Consider the following 20,388-nt stretch of genomic DNA (forward strand, 5'->3'; position numbering starts at 1 on the left):
TTACTAACATATATAGTATATAAAAAATAACATTAGTACCTAATATTAAAAATATAATAGTGATAGTAGTGTTGATATTTTTAAATAGTATGTGTTATACATGATATTACAAATTTCAAATATTACGAATTTTAGAACTTACCATGAAATATGAATTAACAAGGTATCTAAAGAAATTAACATGAATTTAAATTGTACAAAAAAATGTTAGCAAATTCTTCAATTTTAATAATTACTTTGATGAAAGATGCACATCACATTTTATTTTTATTTACTATTTTCTTTATCATAGATTAAGAATAACTTTTTTAGTTTAATTTTTAATCAATGATATTTCTTTGTTTTCTGAATAATAGCAATTAGGATATTGGGTAGGTATTGAAGCGGCCCGGGTACTAATAGTCAAATTAAATTAAAATAATTCTGTAATTTTTTTATGTAATTTTAAAGATTTTGGAGGATTACTTTTAGAATAACGACCAAGAATTCCCTATGTAATTTTATGCACAGGTTAAACAAAGATGGTAGTTTGCTTATGGGTTATTAAGTGTAAAATGCTCTTTAATTGATTTAATTTATACTACATTACTTTGTAGTTATTTATAGTTATATTTTTATATTTACAAATCCGTGGATGTATTATTAATATAAAATTACCTATTATTATCAATGAATAATAAATAATATTTAATACAATATTTTATAACAGTATCCGAATTTAAATATACAATATTTGATTATTATATACATCGTATACATCGTATAGATTCTAATAAATATTATAGATTAGAAATATGAGGCAATAAATTATAATAAACATAAAAACACGATAAAATATTATTCAATTTTTATTTACCTACGTATACAAAATAAAATTATACATGTGGCTATAAATATCCAACATTATATACGTATTTTATTACTAATCTTAAAATACATAGACAATATCTATAGATCATTTATAGAGAAAATATAACCAAGTATATATATATTGGAAAATATCCTCCTAATAACGGACACGTTTTAGTTTCTCTATGGTATTTACTATAGAGAGGTTTCACTAAATATTTATACTATTTACTTATCTAATTCAAAACAGTAGATTAATGTAGACGCTAAATGTTGTTTATCATTTACTATTTATTTTTTATTTTTACTTTAGTTAATACTAAGTATTACTTATTAGTTTTTACCAATACAATATTTGGTTCTAATCCAATATTGCATAATTAACTATGCATTTTCGTAGGTCACCTATAATAATATTTCAAATAGTACTATATTTATATAACTATATTGTATCAAAACTGTGCGAAGTTCAAATTTATACATTTTTCTCAATATTAATAATATTGACCTAAATCATTAATATTAGTATTATCATTATATTACCATTAAGTTATATCTTCTAACTAGACCTTGATTTTAGTTAATAACTACCTACATAATCATTTAATCACGATTGCCTATGTTATAAAAAAAGTATTGTTCATAACCATCTAGGTATCTATCGATATTTGTGTATAGCGCTTTAAAATTTAATCAAAATTCAATGTAGTGTAAATAATAGTTTAAGACAGTTTAATAATTAAAATGAGTAGTAATAAAAGATGATTATTTCTGTCTATCCAAACTAAATCCAATCACAATTTGAAAACAACGCACAATTCGTTCTAAATTTAGTAATATGACACATCATTTGAGGTGCCAACAAGGGAGTTTAATTGCCAAGTCAAAAAAGAAAAAAACAAAAAGACTAAAATAAAAAATGCCAAAACACCTAGAATGTGATTACACTGGTAAGATGTCACGGCCACAGCTTAAAAACGGCTACAATCTGAGAGTGAAGTACAATCTTGGAGGACGTTAAAGTGAGATTAGTTTCAAAGTATGAAATTCAACAAACTAGGTTTATTGATAAAAATATTATTTTAGTTTTTAATGAGATTGTATTGTTCAACTATTATACAGGAAATAAAACACATTTTTCTTGTTAATATTAACTTATTTTATAGTTATTAATATTTTACTATATATTTAAAATTTTTATAAACTAGGCATCTATAAAGTATCCTGATCCATAGTGCATCATAGACATTGTAAAAAATTACACATGTTTTTAAATATTAATTCTCATAAAATGTAGGTAATAGGTATACTAATTTTAACAAATATACATTTGTATGAATATAAAATTCATTAGTCCTTACATTTAATGATCAATAATATTTAAATATACCTACAAAATTTCAAATCAAAGTAAAATATTACCATTATTATACATGTATAATATATTTTATATTAATATAATATAATTACCAATGTCAAAAATATAAATTCATAAAATATATTTTTTTAGGAGTTTAATCATATATATAATTATTAATATAATGTAATAAATCATTATAATCACATTATATTTTGTATTCTTATAATAAGCAATTAATGTAGATTTGATATAACACAAAACATAGGTACTTGTTTATTAATGCCTTTCTCATTAAATAAATAATAAAATTCAAACATTTACTACCTAAACATTAGCTATAACAAATAAAAATCGAAAATCTCAAAAACAAATAAATTAAATATTAGTAGATAAATTAATACTTTTTCTCCACTTACGCATTTATAATTAATTATTATAATTATAATTTTTTATGATATTGATTTTACGCTTCTACATCTGGGGCCATTGGTCCGTTTAAAATGATTAAATGTCATCCGATTAATTAAATTTAATATAGGTACATCGTACATATAAGAATCAATTCATTATTTAAAACAACTAAAAATAACAGAAAATATAAAACAATAATTTTACCACTATTTAATTAATTCAGTTATTACATTCCAATTATTTTTTAATTTATCCAGAAATAGTATATAATATTTAAGTAAGTAATAACTACAAAAATATTTTATACCTATTAAAAAAATTCGAACATAGTATAATGATGTAAGACAAAGCAGCAAAAAATAAGTAGGAAAATAAATAAGCAATAAATCATTAGGATATGGCTACAATAAGTAACAAAATAAAAATAATGTTTATATATATGAATTGATAACACTATTTGCCAGTTAAAATATTATTAAAATCAATAGAAAAAGTAGACAAGTAGTTAACTAATTTGCTGCTGTACAGAAGTTATTGAGTGTACCTCGTTATTGAGTAAGTCACTGAAATGGATGTGTTAAATTTGAATTCAATGATAAATTATTGCTTATACGAAAAACGATTCTGAGCAGAGACGAACCGTCAGCCTATACCTATATTACTAAATATATTTTATGATTTATTCATTGCTATTATAGTAATATATTTCACAGTAAAACGGTAAGTTGAATTAATTTTTGCTAATGAAATTGCATTTATTGTATTAAAACTTATTAAAATTATACTACTTATTGTATATTATATATATTTACATCATACATCATTGTTAATTGTTATTAAGTTTTAAGTCAATACCGACGTTTTGAGAACAGTGTGAATAGGTTCGTGGTATAATTTGGTAATAGCTTAAAACTAATCTGAATATTTTGAAAAATTTCATTGTGTAAAGTAAATAATAATATAATGTAGGCATTAACGAAAAGTTTCCAAGTTCCTACAAATATTATTATTTTTAATTATTCGTGATTCGAGGATTTTGATTTTTGATTATTTTTTTAAATTTTAAACGCTTATAAAAAAATATATATGCTAGAAATATTTTTAAATTGCTGTAGGATCAAATCATTGAGGATTTTGTACTCATTTTTAAGTTTTTTGGTCAAGCATAATATTTAAAGAAAAAACTAAAAAAAATCAAAAACTTCAAATGTAATAAAACTTTAAATTTAGTTTATATAGGTATTTTGAAAATGTCATTAACTACACAAAATTACAATTTAAATAACAGTATGGAATGTTAAAAATGTCTGTAATTAATATTTTTTCAATAAAACAAAATATCAAAAATCATTTGATAAGATATCGTTATATTACGTATGAATATCCAATGTCGTCAACATCTTAACTTTAAATTCTCGTGAAAATTTTTATGTAATATTTCAATCAAATTTCTTCTAAAGTTTTTTTAAAAGAAAATGTACGAAGAACAATATTTTATTAAATTTTCAAACCATAGGTATGAATATTAAAAAATATTGGCAAGTGAATAGCGATCTACCATATGCCATATGATAGATATCGAGTGAGTCACTGAAAGATGTGTTACATTTGAATTTATCGATAAAATCATTGTATAAGAAAAATAATTTCGAGCGGTCTATTAGCCTATATCACTAAGTATATTTCATGTGATAATTTTTTAATATTTCTATTAAATTTCTATTACAAAATTATGCTTATATATTTTTTTAATTTTATAGATTTCAGTATGAACTACTAATGAGAAACTTTGTATTCAATTTTCAAGCATTTTTATCAAACAAATATTTTTTTATTGACATTTATAAAAAAAAAAAAATTTAAAAATGGAAAACTTTAAATGCTTATAAATAAATAAAATAAGTCAATTTATTTTGAAAATTATATTATCCATAGAAAATTATTATATGACAATTTCAAGTATCTTTTCTAGTTAGGTATACATAGAAATAACAAAATCAATTTTTGTAAAAATAGATTTATGTAAGAATTTTTGTTTTTCCTTAATTTTTGTTTGGTTTTCCTAATTATTTTGAAAAATACTGGTAATTTTAACCCCTCAATCCAATAGATCACCCGCCAAGTTAAAAATCGAAGCATTTATTTAAACTAATTTTCGTCTAAAAGTAAAAAGAACACACGCATAATTATTGCTACAACCAGAATTTAAAAAGTAAGACAAAAAACGAAAATAGGATATTAAAATAAGATACATTTATTTTAATGAAAAATCATATACATGGACAAAATATTTCAATGGACAAAACTTTTTTCTTGACTAAATAGTCTTGCAGACAATATGAATTGGACACATGTCTCTTAGAAATCAATTGTAAGCTATTAATAAACGAGTTCAGGGGACAAGAGTTTAATGTTTGAATTGGTACAACCTATATGATCATAATAAAATGCTACTAAATTATCTTTTATTTTTTATTGCTTACTGGCTCTTTTATTGATTCGTCTACAATTATTATAGTTCCATTATATGTGCTTTATAAATACTATAAGAAGCAAATTACCCTAAGTCAGTTCAAATAAAATAAAATATTAATTATATTTTTTTTTTAACAGGTATTTTCCTATATTTCGTCGGTATTAAATGTAATTATTAAAAACATCTAGAAATATTATGATTTAAATTTTCTAGTATAAAAAAATAAAATATTATAATATTTTCAAATACGTACTAATTAGAAAAAAATCTTTAACAAGCCATACTGCGTAATATGTTAATTTACAATACATATTAATTCATCATTCGTTTCGGAGAAACTGAAATATATTGTTATCAGCTCTTTTCTAAACTGTAGAACTAAAATTCCAATTCAAACACTAAATAGGTAAATATATATGTATACAAATTAAATTGTATAACCAAGCTTATGAATTAATAGGTAAATCAAATTATTAGCTTATACATATAGTAAGTCATAATTTTCTGAACTCAAAGATTGAGTTATGTAATAATAACAAATTCTATTTTGAAACTTTAATTTTGCAATTTTTTGTTCATATTTTATTTTTCGATGTTGTTTGTTTTATTTATTGCATTAGGTAAATTATTCTATTTTTAACAAATTTTATCTATTAATATAATAAATATTTCATTATTAATTTATTTATTTGATTATTATAACCACAATTTGTATAATATTTTTTTATAATTTTTATTTTATTTTTTTTGTAAAATAATATAAAAACCTGTGGAAATAAATATAATGGTTACAAATATGGTTTATTTTTTTTAATATGAGACAGTACTTTTTATATTTTAAAGACTGATTACTCGAGCGATTAAAAAAATGTAATGCACATTTTGGATATTTTAAAGCATTTTTGGTAATTTTAATTATTTATTACATATTATAAAGATATTTAGTGTGATAATTCCCAAACTGGTTATAATTTATTAAACAATATGGATTTTATTAATGGACTAATGTAGGTATGTATTAGTGTAGTGTACATTTGTTAAAGTTTAAAATATAATATACTTTTACGGTACTATTGTTTTTAAACGTAGTTATAATTATACATTGCTTAATCTTAAATAGGTAACCTTTGTGTTTAAAAGCAATTAGAGTATATAAATTATGCTTAGATACATTATAGTACTATACAGATAGTATGTTTACGAATGAATTTATCATAAAAAAGAGACGTATTTGCGTATTGCGTAATTGTTCATTGAAAAACGTAAAGAAAAATTAACTACAACTAAAGATAAGACTTGTGAAATATTTTGCTAACAGAAAAAAGCTAAAATTCATTATAAACAATGATAGACCTATTTTTACAACAATATAATACCATAAGCCCATAAGTCATAACTAAATTAAGATAAAAAGACCAATACTGTTTTGGAGGAATCCTAACCTACCCATCAATCATTTACGTAATCAATAATTAATGAAGTCATGGGTTTTTAATACTTTAAAATTTACTTAATACTATGCATTTATTTCTTATACTTAATTTTTATAAGTTTTTTACGTATAATATTAATAATTTTAAGTTGTATATTTGTGTTCGTCTATTCACCAATCATTAAATGATACCACGGTAAGTAATAACTATTAATGATATAATTGATACTTTGATAATGTATTATATTATTATATATGTAATATGTATATATGAATTACATTATATAATTTTCATAAACTGATATATTATTAATAATGCTGTTATATTCAATTTAGTTTTTAATTTCCAATTTTTCATAATTACAATTAAGAAGTTCAATTGATTATTTCATAATTCAACCACAAAATAAATTCATCAGTAACTAAATATATTATTTCAACTATAGGACAAGGTCGATAACAAATATTTTATTGTTAGACTTAATTAGATTTAAAACCTTATTATGGTAACTGATCATTTGTATATGAAATAAACATTTATTTACTAATTTTAATAAAATATATATGTATTTGAATTGGGCTCCAAAACCATAAAATATTATAATTTAACAAGGGGATATCATATCCTGTATCTCAGATACGTGTTTACTTTTATGACGACATTAATCTACTACACTAGTCTAACTCCTGTGAATTTTTCTATTCCAAATTTAACTCACAATTTTATTCTTCGAATTTAAATGTAATCAATTTTTTAAACATTCGGTTTTGTATTCAATCTGATACTTCAATTATTGTAAGAAACGTCAATATAATATAACTCGTCTTGGAAAGAAGTTAGAAATAAAATCCAAATTTAAAAAAATAATATTAAATAATATGTCACTAGTGCAAAATTTCAGAGTGACAGAGTGAACGTACTTATACTTAAAACTAAGTTAAAGGTAATAACATTTTATTGTGTGTTTTATTTTTTACATTGTTTTGTGGTTTTTTTTTTTACATTTTAATTTAGGGTTACGAACGTTTTGATATTGTTATAATTTACATGCTTATAGCTTGGTTCAAAATTAAAATACCAAATTTACTTTCTAGAAATCCACAGAATATTTTGTCACATTTAAATTTAATAATAAATAAATTCACTCTAATATTAAAACTGATATAGCTAAATGAATAACTATTGCTGAAAAAAGTTGTTGTGTTATGCCCTTGTAAGACGCGCGGTGTATCCGTCATCACATGCGAGTAAGACTAATAGATACATAATATTTCTTGTTAGCGATGCACTCTATACTTATGCGTCTGAAATTAAAATCAGTAGGTAAATTACTTCAGAATAACAAAAGTTCAGAAAAGGTTATACGTATTTCGTCCAAGCATATCAAGCATTGTTTTTTTGTCACGCAGCTCATGTTTATATCTATTTATTTTGGTTAAGGTATGTATATAATTGTACACTGCTCATTTTGTTATTTTTTTGTAATTATTTCCAAATTAAATGATAAATTGTAGTAAAAAAGATTTGCATGTTTATCTATTTTTACTTATGCATAATATGGCAATATGAAGTATAATCTTAGTTGAATTAATTCATAATTGACACCCATTTCGAAACTAACATTTCTTGTTTCGCTTAAGTTAAACTAGGTATGAGGTCATCAACTATTTCCAATTCAAAAAATGAAACTCCTGTTCTTATAAATCAATTATAGGTAGACAATTTATATTATTTTAACATCACAAAATGCAGGTATCTATTATTATATGTACAATAATTAATTTTCCATTTTTAAAATAACAAGAAACAAACATAAAAACAGAAAATTGATTAAATATATCTATTGTAGTGTACTGATGTGTTAAGTGTTAGATGAATTACCAAGTATACATAAAACTATACTAAGTGAAAAAATAAATATAAAAATGAATGTATACTTAAGTTATAGATAATTTTAAAATATTTGTATTACCTATTGACTATTAACTGTGTATAATAATAATAAAATAATGACAAACAACATTAGGTATTTAGTTACTTTACTATGACGTACTTTAAGTAGTTATACACCAATATACATATATATTTATTTCATATTTTGTAAAATGTTAATTTTTTAACTAAATAGATTGTTTATATACAATTTATTGTGAGTATTATGTGACTACCTAGTTGGTTTATGTTGGTTATACTTTTAACTAGGCTTTAATCCCGGCTCTTAATATAATTATGACATAATAAAACGTAAATAGTAAATTAAAAATAAATTGTTTAGTAAATAATAAATAATATTTTTTAACATTCATATAAAGTTGATGACAAAAAATATTTTATTATTTATTAAAAAAACGTGGTTAATAATGTGTATATTTTTTAATATTAAGTTTTAATAGATTATCTACAACGAAAATTTAAAAAATGTAAGTTACTTACCTTAATAGACAATTCATTTTAAAATGTAAGTATAATCATAATGCGTATATTATGTAGCTCATCACAAGGACGTCAATAATTTAGGTAAAGAAACAATTCTTCAACCTTTGGGGTATGTAGAATTTTTAACTAAGTGTAGATATATTTTTATAATAAACTGATAATGAGAATTTATCTTTAAACTATTTTAATATCAACATAGTTTATAACAGTTATAACGGAATACATTTCATATTAAACATAAATCTAACACTCAAAACTATTATGTACACAATAACACAATTATCTATTATAAAATTAAAATAAACCAATATGTAATATATTTTATCACAAATCCTATAGTAAAAACACAAGACACTATCTGCAGTACCGATTGCAATTACGACAAATTTAGTTATTGGCATGTAAATTTATATCCGTAGTATTACGTACAACAAACCCGTTTACATATAATATACTGTTTATATTCAGATATGTATATGTACATTAATACAATATACAGAATGATATACTAAGCATACTCACCTCAATTTTTTTATTTAATAAAGAATTTATTCGAATACTGATTCTTGGAATTTGTAGATATACTTATGGACCATATTTTTAAATTTTTGAGATTTATTTTATATTACTTAATATGAACTACTGTTTTTCAAATGATAGCCCTCTTCCACCAATTTATACTTCAAATTATTTAAAGGATAATTTTTCAAAGCTGTTGATCTGCTTAATTAAAAATTTGAATACTTAAGTAATTTTTCAGTTACTAAATTGTTTATATTAAAAATAATAATACTTAACAATGGCTTACAAAAATATAAAATAGATGTAATATTAAATCTATTATATTTAATTATACATAAACTATATATATAAATCATAAATATTGATAGATTTATACAAATTATTATAGCTCCCATATTTTCAAATTTTTGCAAATTTAAATAAAAAAAGTAATATACAAAATCTCAAAAATTAGAATTTATGATCTGTAATTATATTTTGAATAATTAGTAATTATATTATTGAAGAAGACAAAGTGAACATGTTTAATGAATCATCCTGTATAATAAATGTTATTAATTTGTTGATATTATGGCTTTAGTTTACTATATAAAAAAATGTATGGTTGATCATGACCTTGAACCAACTTTATCTGAACCGCAGACAAGAAATTCATTTTAAATTCTGAGCGTAGTTGAATATATTGATTTTACAATAATATGTTTTATTTTTATTTTTTGTCTATCATCACTTTTTGGGGCAGTAAAGTTGCTTTGATTTTCAATTTTGGGAGTTGAATTGGATGTAGTTGGTACTTTGGGAGCCTGGGAGGTCAAAAGTAAAACAAAAATATTGACGAAAATGAGAAATTTTATGCTAAATCAGTTTTTGAGAAAATTGATTTCTTTATTTTTTTTTGTTATAATTCATAAATTAAAAATTAAAAACTGTAGAAACTTGAAATTTTCACTAAGTTTTATATTATTATTTCCTCCTATACATTGTACAATTTTCAAAATATTTTGACTCTTTTTGAGCTATTTTGAGACAATTAATTTTTAAGCTTTTTTCAGTTTTATACTAAAAATATAAAAACGATAATATTATATAGTATAAATATGTACTACTTCCAAATCCTCTAATCTAGGACAATTCAAGCGTACCAATTCATTTGCATTCTTTTGGTCATCAAAACGCCCATGGTACGTAACAAATGTCGCTCTACATAAAGACCTCAAAGTTTCTACCATCAATTAGACTGCAATCACTCACTATCTAGTATCTAAAACTTTACTATAAAGTGTAAGGTAACTCAAACCAACTCATATCTTAGTTGCACTTAAAATCACTTCCTGGAAACTCAATTAGATGCTTCAACCGGAACGTCCGGAACTGGTCAAGAGATCTTCTCAATACTTCGTAATTTTTATAAAATTCATGTACAGGTAGCTCTACTGTGAGTCTCCTCTTCATCGTCCCAGCACTATCAATTTTCCCTCTAATTTAATCATTGTACTTATTATAATTTAAATTGTAAATATTTCAATAAACGTTGTTTAAAATGTATTTATAATATATATATATATATATTATTTTAATAATTAAATATGAAAATATTCAATATAAAATGTTTTTGGTAAAACTAAATTAACCTACCGTAATACTAATAATAAAATAAATTACTTTAATGAGAATATTAAAAAACATAATATCATGAAATTTACCTACTGAGTGATATAGGGCAAGGATGGGGAACTCGAAGTTACTAGAGAGTCAATTTTTAGAACTTAAAAAATTTAGCAAGCCAGAGAGTATATAACAAGTTTAAAAATTTAAAATTTAGAACTAATTTTTATTTTTTATATTTATTAAAAAAACGTTATAAAATAAAATACAGATAAACGCTGAAATTGTATATAGTAATAATTTTAAAATGTTGCGCGGGCTAAATAAAAAAGGTACACGGACTAGTTGCCCATCTTCAATATATATAAGGCGATAGGGCGATAGACTGTCGGCGCTTAGAATCGTTTTCGTATTTAATCATTGAATTCAAATGTGTACATATTCATTACAGTAAACCACTAAACACCTACTGTACAGCGGATATCCACTTTCCCACCAATTTTTAATTATTATTTGTATGGTTTAAATAAGGTTTTCATTAATTTGTATTTGTTTTATTTCGCAGCCTTTACGTTCCTTAGATAAACGATAAACGTATACATTCAATTTTGATAGTCTCCAAAAACTTTCTGAATTCTTAAAGTTTATATCCAAAAATACTGATTGATGAGCCCTGATATAAACGTTTATTAATAAATTTTTAAAGTGAATTTTAAATAGGTTATGAATTTTTTTTTCTATAGCACTTAATCTCAAATATGTTTTAGCTGTCTTTATTATACTACACTTTATTATTAACTTTTTTTACAAAATATTCTAGTTATATTAAAAAAAAATTAGTTCTAAAGAATATTTTTAAAATTTAATTATAATTATGAATAAACATGTATTCTTGTGCTGTAAATTACAAAAAATTATATACACACGTACCTATACTAAATTTTTATTTTTCATTTTTATAAATAACACTGTTAAAAATTTACACACGTAAAAATCAAATCTATAAACAATATCGGCAAAAATGAAATATAACTTAAATAAATCGTAAATTTTCAAAAAACTTTTTATAACAGTGGTGGATTGTAGACAAAAAAACTCTAGGGTTTAGACTCTAATTAGACACTTATGAGTGTTTTAAATAAAGTTTCATAAAGGTATATAATATGAAAAATCTTTATATAGATTACTATTTTTTTAAAGTTAGAAAAATCATCGAGTAATTGGCCTACTTTCTATTTTTTTTTTATGTTTATTTACCAATCTTTATAGATCAGTCAAATCAGTCAATTTATAATTATATATACCTAAAATAATATATTTTTCAATTCTCATTCCACTAAAAATTTAGAATTATATTATCGTTTTGGGGTTATTCTTTTCATAAAATATTTTTTCTTTGTACTTCCATGTTTTTATTTTATTTGTAGATTTTAAGATAAGTATAATTTAATTGAAATATAATTAAATATAGGTTAGTGGTTACCGTGGTATTTTACCTATTAATTTGTTTTGACGAGTATAGGTATTAGATATCTACATAATATGTTTATAATTTTAACTGTAATCTCATATACTACATTATACATTAATAAAAATGTATATTGATATAATAATATAATTTCATCTATAGAAGTTTTAGACTTTAATAAGGGATGCATTTATGTGCTCAGACCACTCAACCCACAGTAAAAAAAAAAATGTTAAGCCCCATCAAAAATATTTCAAGGATAAATAAAATATAGGTAGTTAAAACAATTGCTATGGAGTTATAAATGGAAAAAAATAGTTTATATATTGTCGACTAACTAATATAGCCTATAGAAATATTATCATTTATTATACAATTTATAAATACGTATATTCTTGATACTATATAACAATGTTTATAAATATATAATCAATGATAACGTGTTCATCATAATATAAACACTGGTCAGCATCTCGACAATTCATCTCATATCTACATTAATATCCATAATAATTAATAATGCAACGTCATAATATAGTAACGCAACCAGAATTTTTTTGGTTCCTACCTATTTGCTTGTTATCGTTCCGCTAATGCGACGGACGCGACATATAAAATGTATCATTATTTTAAGTAGAGGAAGGGACAATGAAGACATCTATTTCAATTAGTTTTTTTTCAACGCGTAAATAAATATAATTATAATTATTTCATTTACAAATTACTGAGTTTCAAAGGGAGAGGGTCTGAATTTTGGATTTCAACTCCTTAGATGCGCCACTGCGTCATAGCATTAAATGTTAATATTATTTTTTTTTTATACCTACGGATTAATGCGTGTTATGTTTATAAACAAATGAATAATACTTATTGATTAAATTATTATTTTTATTATTATAAATGTTTTAATTTTGTTTAATATGAATCATAATATTGTTTATTTTTAGCCAAAAAGATATGTACTTATAAAAATAATATAGTGATGTTAATTCTAACAGAACTTTATTTAGAGTTCTTGTTATTTCTATGATATTATACGTATTAAACTGAACCCAAGCCCTTTCCTCACCCAAAATTTTAAACGCTATTTACATCTATGAATTACCGACGTTTATACTTATTATACAACAAAATTGTCTATTTCCCAATATTATGTTTTATACGATAAAAAAACATAAAATAGCTTACTAGGTACCTATTAAAACGTTGCGATTAGATAAATATTATAGCAATTAAATGTTATATAAAAGTATAATGATATATATCATTTCGAATATCATTATGCCTTGAAATATTCTTAATATATCTATATCTAAGATAGGTGTACAATAAATTATAATAAATACCATTAATACCTATAGTACCGACTACCTATACTGAAATATTATATTATTATATACTATATTACTAATACCAATTCGTATGCTGCATTTCTGTGTTTACTAAATCTTTAAGACTCATATGAACGTCAGAACGTTGTGTCGTTGCTATATAAACAATAACAATATTGAAAATATTTATCTATTACCTTAATAACTAGGTATATACAGCAAATATGCGTTGATTTTTCCCCAGGGATGTGATCATAACGTGAATGGGATATTATAGACAGACAATGAAACTTATATATAATGTACTTACAATTATGTGCATGCATTTTTACACGGATCGTTGATGAGATTTTATGAAAACGCAACAAGACTTCACTTCATGTCTTCACTTGCCGCACAGTCGTCAGCGCACAGTGTTATTATATTGTTTATTTATTAATATTATTACTATTTTTTTAACGGTGTTCGACCGAGACGATCGAGCCCTGCAACAACATAATAATAATACAATTTTTAACACACGAACACGCACGATAACTATTTAACAGCCGGTACAACCGAGTACCGACAAACATGCGTCGTATAGCGCGCGTTTGAATGTCTGTGTGTGTGTGTGTGCGTGTGTGTATGTGTGTGTGCGTATGTGTGTGTTTGTGTGTGCGCGCGCGCGTATATTATGTGTGTGGATACGCGGTGCACACTGCACTGTCGGAGAGCACATGGAAAATGGGCGGACAACGATGACGGTTGCACCCGGCACCCCTACTGCAGTCGAGACCCGCCGACGACCACGACGCCACGTTGTCGGAGACGAACCCTATTTACACGAAAATAATAAAAATATCGCATCACATTCCGGGCGGAAGCCGAGCCACGTCCGTGACGGGCTGTTATAGCCAACGGGCCGGTCACAAAATAATGTGTAGTATTACCTTCTACCATCGCGATGGTTCGCTCTGGTGTCCATCCGCGCAAGGTCGTTTTCTTTTCGTATACACAATGTACGTGACACGTGTATATGTGTTTATTTAATACAGGGTGATTCACCAAGCATGCTTATTGCTTATCCCTTTTTTCCTTATTCCATAGTGCTTTCATTCAAAATCTGATTTTCGGAATTTTTAATTATACGTAAAGACTTTATTTTAAAATTACTGAGATTTTTTTCCTACAGTTACGTTGAGGTGTATATAGTTGTATAAATTACCTATGGTCCATGCAGTTCAGTCTTTACCCTAAGAACGAGAGGCACGACGACACATGAGCCCAGGGTCCCCGACCGACGGAGACTACAAAAAAAATAATTTACATTTTAATTCGTATTGGCTCAGCCGCCTCAGCTAAATATTTGACGGTTAACTTAAATATTAAATTATAATTTAAAAATAATATTAAATTCTGTTAATTCAACATTTTATTTTAGAACATACAATCTGTATTCTGTAATTATTTTTTACAATAAGCATGTGGGATACATATTTATATTTTTAACATGATATACACGAGAAAAGCAGTCACCTAATGGTAACACTTTATGACTTGATTCAGCTTGATTGATTTGGATAAGTTAAGATTTTAAATCTCTACACAAATTTCTCTTTAGCCTGCGAGGTGGATTCAATATTTAAATTATATAAATACAATTACTTTTTTAATTATAAATTTGATTAACAATGTGTTATTAACGTACACAGATCATAGCAACGGGAGGCTATACATCTACATTCTTTATATTCTAGAAATTATTAATGTAAAATATCAAATAATAACCGTGGCCCTGAATCTACGAATTATAGATTGAATACACTTTAATTCAAAATTGCGTATTAAAATAAATAAGTAAATCAAAAAACCCAATTTTTTTTATTTTTACCAATTTATCTATGTAAATGACTTTTTTGTCATTAAAATAATGAAATAGTGTGATAGGAATATATTGAAATTAGATTATGTAAACTTGGTTTAACAAATTATAGTCAGATAGACGATTAGATCTATAGGTATACTCTATATCTTGTACATAATATAGTATAAATAATAGATGATATACAGATTAAGTTTGGTTATAAATCTTAGAGTACTGTATCAAATTCATAAATTTCCTATACCTACGTACGATACCTATATCAATAGATACCTATCATCATAATTATGCGAAAATGAATCAGTATAAAATATAATACAATATATATAATATGATTTCAAATAAAAAGATATTATTAGTATATAATTACCTAAATGTTATTTTTATACTATTATACTAATATATGTACATATAATTTTATCAACAATATCACTAAATATTCGATATACGGGTGTGTAGAAATTGTTTTGTAATTTTTCAGAAAAAAATTGCAGACTTGTAGCCTTAAGAGGGTATTTTCACAATTATTATTGTCTCTAGTTAGTTATCTAAATTCTAAGTTTATATGGGTATAAATATATCATCATCTTATGGAGCGTCATCTGTAAATTTTTCCGTTTTCTAGATTAATTGTAAAAGTACCAGTAGCGAATTTTTATTTACTGAGCTCTTAACTACTATATATATGCTATCAGAAATCACACTTTAAGTCTAAGATACTTTATTGGCAATGCACAATTCCATCTTCCACGCAAACTAAATATTTGGGTTTAATTCTTGACAAACGCCTTACATCGGGTCCCCACTTAAAAAACAAGCGTAAAGCTCTCAATTCAAGACTCCACCTTCTTAGACCTTTACTCCGCTCAAAGCTCTCAAGTATTACAAGGCTTGTATATACATGGCTCTTCTAAGACCCATGTGGTACTATGGCATACAACTTTGGGGATCAGCCAAACCCTCAAGTACTAGAACAATTCGCAGGCATTTCAGGCTATCTGTCTATGTCTAATATCAGGTGTCCCTTGGTATATTACCAATGACTTAAATCACTTCATAAAGACATCTGCATTCCAACATTAAACAGCCTTGCCAAAATCACCTACAAAAAAACACACAAAACATTCAGTACTCACTCTAATCCTATAATCACCCAACTATCATCCAATCAAATTCCAGGTAATCCACCCAGGCGCCTGAAAAGGAACTGGTGTAGGGACCTACTCTCTCCTTAAATCGCTTTCCACGGGGTGCCGCCACTGGGCGACTTCCCCCTCCTGCTAATCAATCATCATCATTCATCACATTTACTTATTGTATAACTTGTAAATACAAATTGTAAATATTATGTTTTGTTCAATAAAAAAAAAAAAAAAAAGTCTAAGATTAAAGCATTTTTACTTCTCCAAAGTGTAATGGCTACCTAATTATAACAAGTGATACAAAAAACACACGTGATTGTAAACCTAATATTATACTCCTACGCTCCGCTAAAAATCTAAAAAAAATGTGCTAAAATATAGATACCAAACCGTCCAAACCTAACATTCCACTTTTTCCAGATCATGAGTATTGTACCAGTCAGATTGTACCAATTTCAGAACGCAGACCAATCAAATTTGTTAGCTAATAAGTCACTATGTATAATGGTGTGTAACTTGCGTACACATTATGGATATATTTTATGTATATAGGCATATTATATACAATGTGACAAGTTATTGGCAAAAACTGTTGTCTGTTATATTGGAAAGCACTTGATTTTTAGAAAAATTTTTATGAATTCTAATATTAACGTCTATTTGTTTTAATTTATATTTATCATTGTGTTTATTTGGTATATTTGGTTATATTTATAACTACAAAAAATGTTAATGGTGGATTGGTATAATTCAATAAAAAGTATTGTTTGTGTTATAACTTATAATAAAAACAAAGCATCATAAATTATTTTTAATTAGAAAAAAAATTATTGAAAAACCATAATAAGTTGAAAAACGTAACATGTCTTTTGGTTAACAAAGAAATAAACCAAAATTGTTGGGCGGTACTGGTTTGCGCACAAATACCAAAAAGACAACTTGTTTGGGCACAAAACTATTACTCGTTTGAGAACAGTCGAGCCGTAATCATACACATGGTTTGCGTACAGATACCTTTAAGACTTTAATAGTTTAATACCTTGCATATTAATATTTCTTTATTATTAAAGTACTTACATACATTTTCCTTCTCTAATAATTGTAATAAATAATATTTAATAATTGTTCAAGTTAAAAATGCATGATAATTTTAATATAATATGATTGGTAAATATACTTGTCGGGATTTCCACTTTTCCGACCGACCAACACTATTAGCATTTTTCACTTTTCCACCCGCTGGACGGAAAAAGGTCACTTTCCAACGTTTCAACTGCAGTAGAAAACCAAACTTTCGGTGCAGGCGTGACAAAAATATAATTATTTTCGTGTGCGCAAACGAGTTCCGATTTTTCAGGTAAAAATTATGGATTGTGCACAAACAAGTTGCAGCCAAATTGTCCCTATAACTGTCAAAAGCAAACAAATTATATCCTTTAACTCGTTACTCGAGTAACAAAAACATAAAAAATTCTTTGTTTTTTTTAAATTATCATTACTTGTCTTACTAATAAAACAAAAATATATTTCTTATTTATAAGTATATTGTTCATTGATTACATAATACATGAATTTAATGAGTATACAACAATAAATGGTAATAATATTATTATACACTTTACGCCCATCGGAAATGCCATCTCCCTGATTTCTGTAATAAGTATAAATATTAAATATAAGGCGATATACCTACTATCTACGAAATTATTAAAAGTTGGTACATTCAAATATAATCTGCAATAGTTTTAAAAATATTTAATACGTGTTTTGTATTGTTAATTAATATAATTTACCATGATTACGTTAGGTAGATACTATCTTTAAAACGATAAATACAATAAAATACATCTAAACAACACGTGAATACGTGATAATAAATATTATAACTACAATTGAATTGTAACAATTCTACATAATATAGTCTGCAATATATTGTTACATTTACATATGTGCTGGGTGATTTTTGTAAAATACGTAAATACTAAATACGTTATAGGTTATACGTTGCCTATATTCCAGTAAATACTCCTGAGTCCTGGCCTAAAAAAGTATTTATGTTCATGAAAATATATTATTTACGTAATTTGAAACGATAACGAAATAACATTAAGAAAATAATATTATAATTTTTTACTATTTAATAAGGTTCATTTTTTTAAAGTTGATTTCTTTTTTTTAATAACATATTAAAAACATTTTTAATTTCATGTTCGGAAGCAGAATTTTTTTTTAGAGTCTGAATTATATATTATATATTATATATTATATTAAAATCAAATTTCTAACAAAAACATAGTTAATTAATAATATTTAATAAATAACTTACCTTTAAAGTTTAGATGAGCACAGTGTATCCATAGGGCATAAGGGTGTCTAAAAAAATATCAGTCACTACAACTCATCCGATCATTTAAGCTTTAAATAACTAAGTGTCTAAGTCAGTGGCAGAGCCGTGCCGTTAAGATTTGGCGCCCAGAGCAAAATTAAAAATATTCACCCCCTATTTTAATTATCATTATGCATTTCAATTTTTTTGGCGCCCCTTTAAGCCATGCCCCCTAGGCCCCCCACGGCACGGCTCTGGTCAGCGGTTTCCAAACTTTTAAGACCACGGAACCCTTGAGAAATAATTTGTATTTCGTGAAACCACCTTTTTTTAAATAATAATTTTTAATAATATATACTATAATCTAAATATAATATAAAATTATTTTCTCAATTATCACATACATCTAGCGGAACACACTTTGGGGAACGCTGGTCTAAGTAATTAACTAGTTTATAAAATTAGATTTTGATATATTGAAATTCTCAAAAAAATACTTTACTTCAGATTATAAAATTAAAACCAGAATAAGGAGAACAAATTTTTTTATAAAAATCTTTGTTTTGTAATGACTTTAAACAGTTTAAAGTTAAAATTATGCAAAATACATAAACACTTTTCAAGATAATAAGTGAAAATAATAACTAGGTATTTATATTATTATATTATAAATATGTTATAGTCAGCATTTAATATGTATACGAAATTATTAAACAATAATAGGAATAGTCAATAGATTATGGAAGTTTAAATTAGACTAATTAGAGTTAATAAAATTGTTTTCTCGGAGAGATAAGACAATATAACTCTATATATGATTGTATATTACGGGTTAAGGCCAAAAATATCGTCAAACAATATATTTTTTTTAAACAAATACATCATGATGGTAACTATTATAGTAACGAAAGTAACAATTAACGAAGTACGACATTAGATAAGCCATAAGGCTATTCAATAGTTCAAATCTATAGAAACTTAAGATTGGTGTAATACCTATCTAATTACACCTAATTTTAAATATATCGACTGTTAAGTAAACCATGAGTTTTAATTTTTGTTTTAGTTATACGTTATAACTTATAAGTATTATATTAAATAAATAAAACACCATATTACTTCTATTAAAAACAATTATTACTGTTTACTTTAAAAATTTTTCTGT

At 24.8% G+C, this 20,388-nt stretch overlaps 2 protein-coding genes across 3 annotated transcripts in view; one reads left to right on the plus strand and one right to left on the minus strand.

The window, feature by feature from the left end:
- LOC132919515 (lysosome membrane protein 2-like) overlaps positions 1 to 14,596 on the minus strand; it is a 30,529-nt gene extending 15,933 nt beyond the window's left edge. Inside the window, exon 1 of one of the 2 annotated variants that reach the window (XM_060981178.1) lies at positions 14,202 to 14,596. The gene's annotated coding sequence lies outside the window, so the exon portion shown is untranslated. Of the gene's footprint in view, positions 1 to 8,962; positions 9,173 to 14,201 lie in introns of those variants that run through there. The other variant, XM_060981179.1, reaches the window with a different exon arrangement.
- Positions 1 to 20,388, plus strand: part of LOC132919520 (uncharacterized) — a 113,832-nt gene that overhangs the window by 1,600 nt on the left and 91,844 nt on the right. The gene's annotated exons all lie outside the window — the stretch shown is intronic.

The sequence above is a fragment of the Rhopalosiphum padi genome, chromosome 2 (genome assembly GCF_020882245.1).
Source record: "Rhopalosiphum padi isolate XX-2018 chromosome 2, ASM2088224v1, whole genome shotgun sequence".
Taxonomy (NCBI): domain Eukaryota; kingdom Metazoa; phylum Arthropoda; class Insecta; order Hemiptera; family Aphididae; genus Rhopalosiphum; species Rhopalosiphum padi.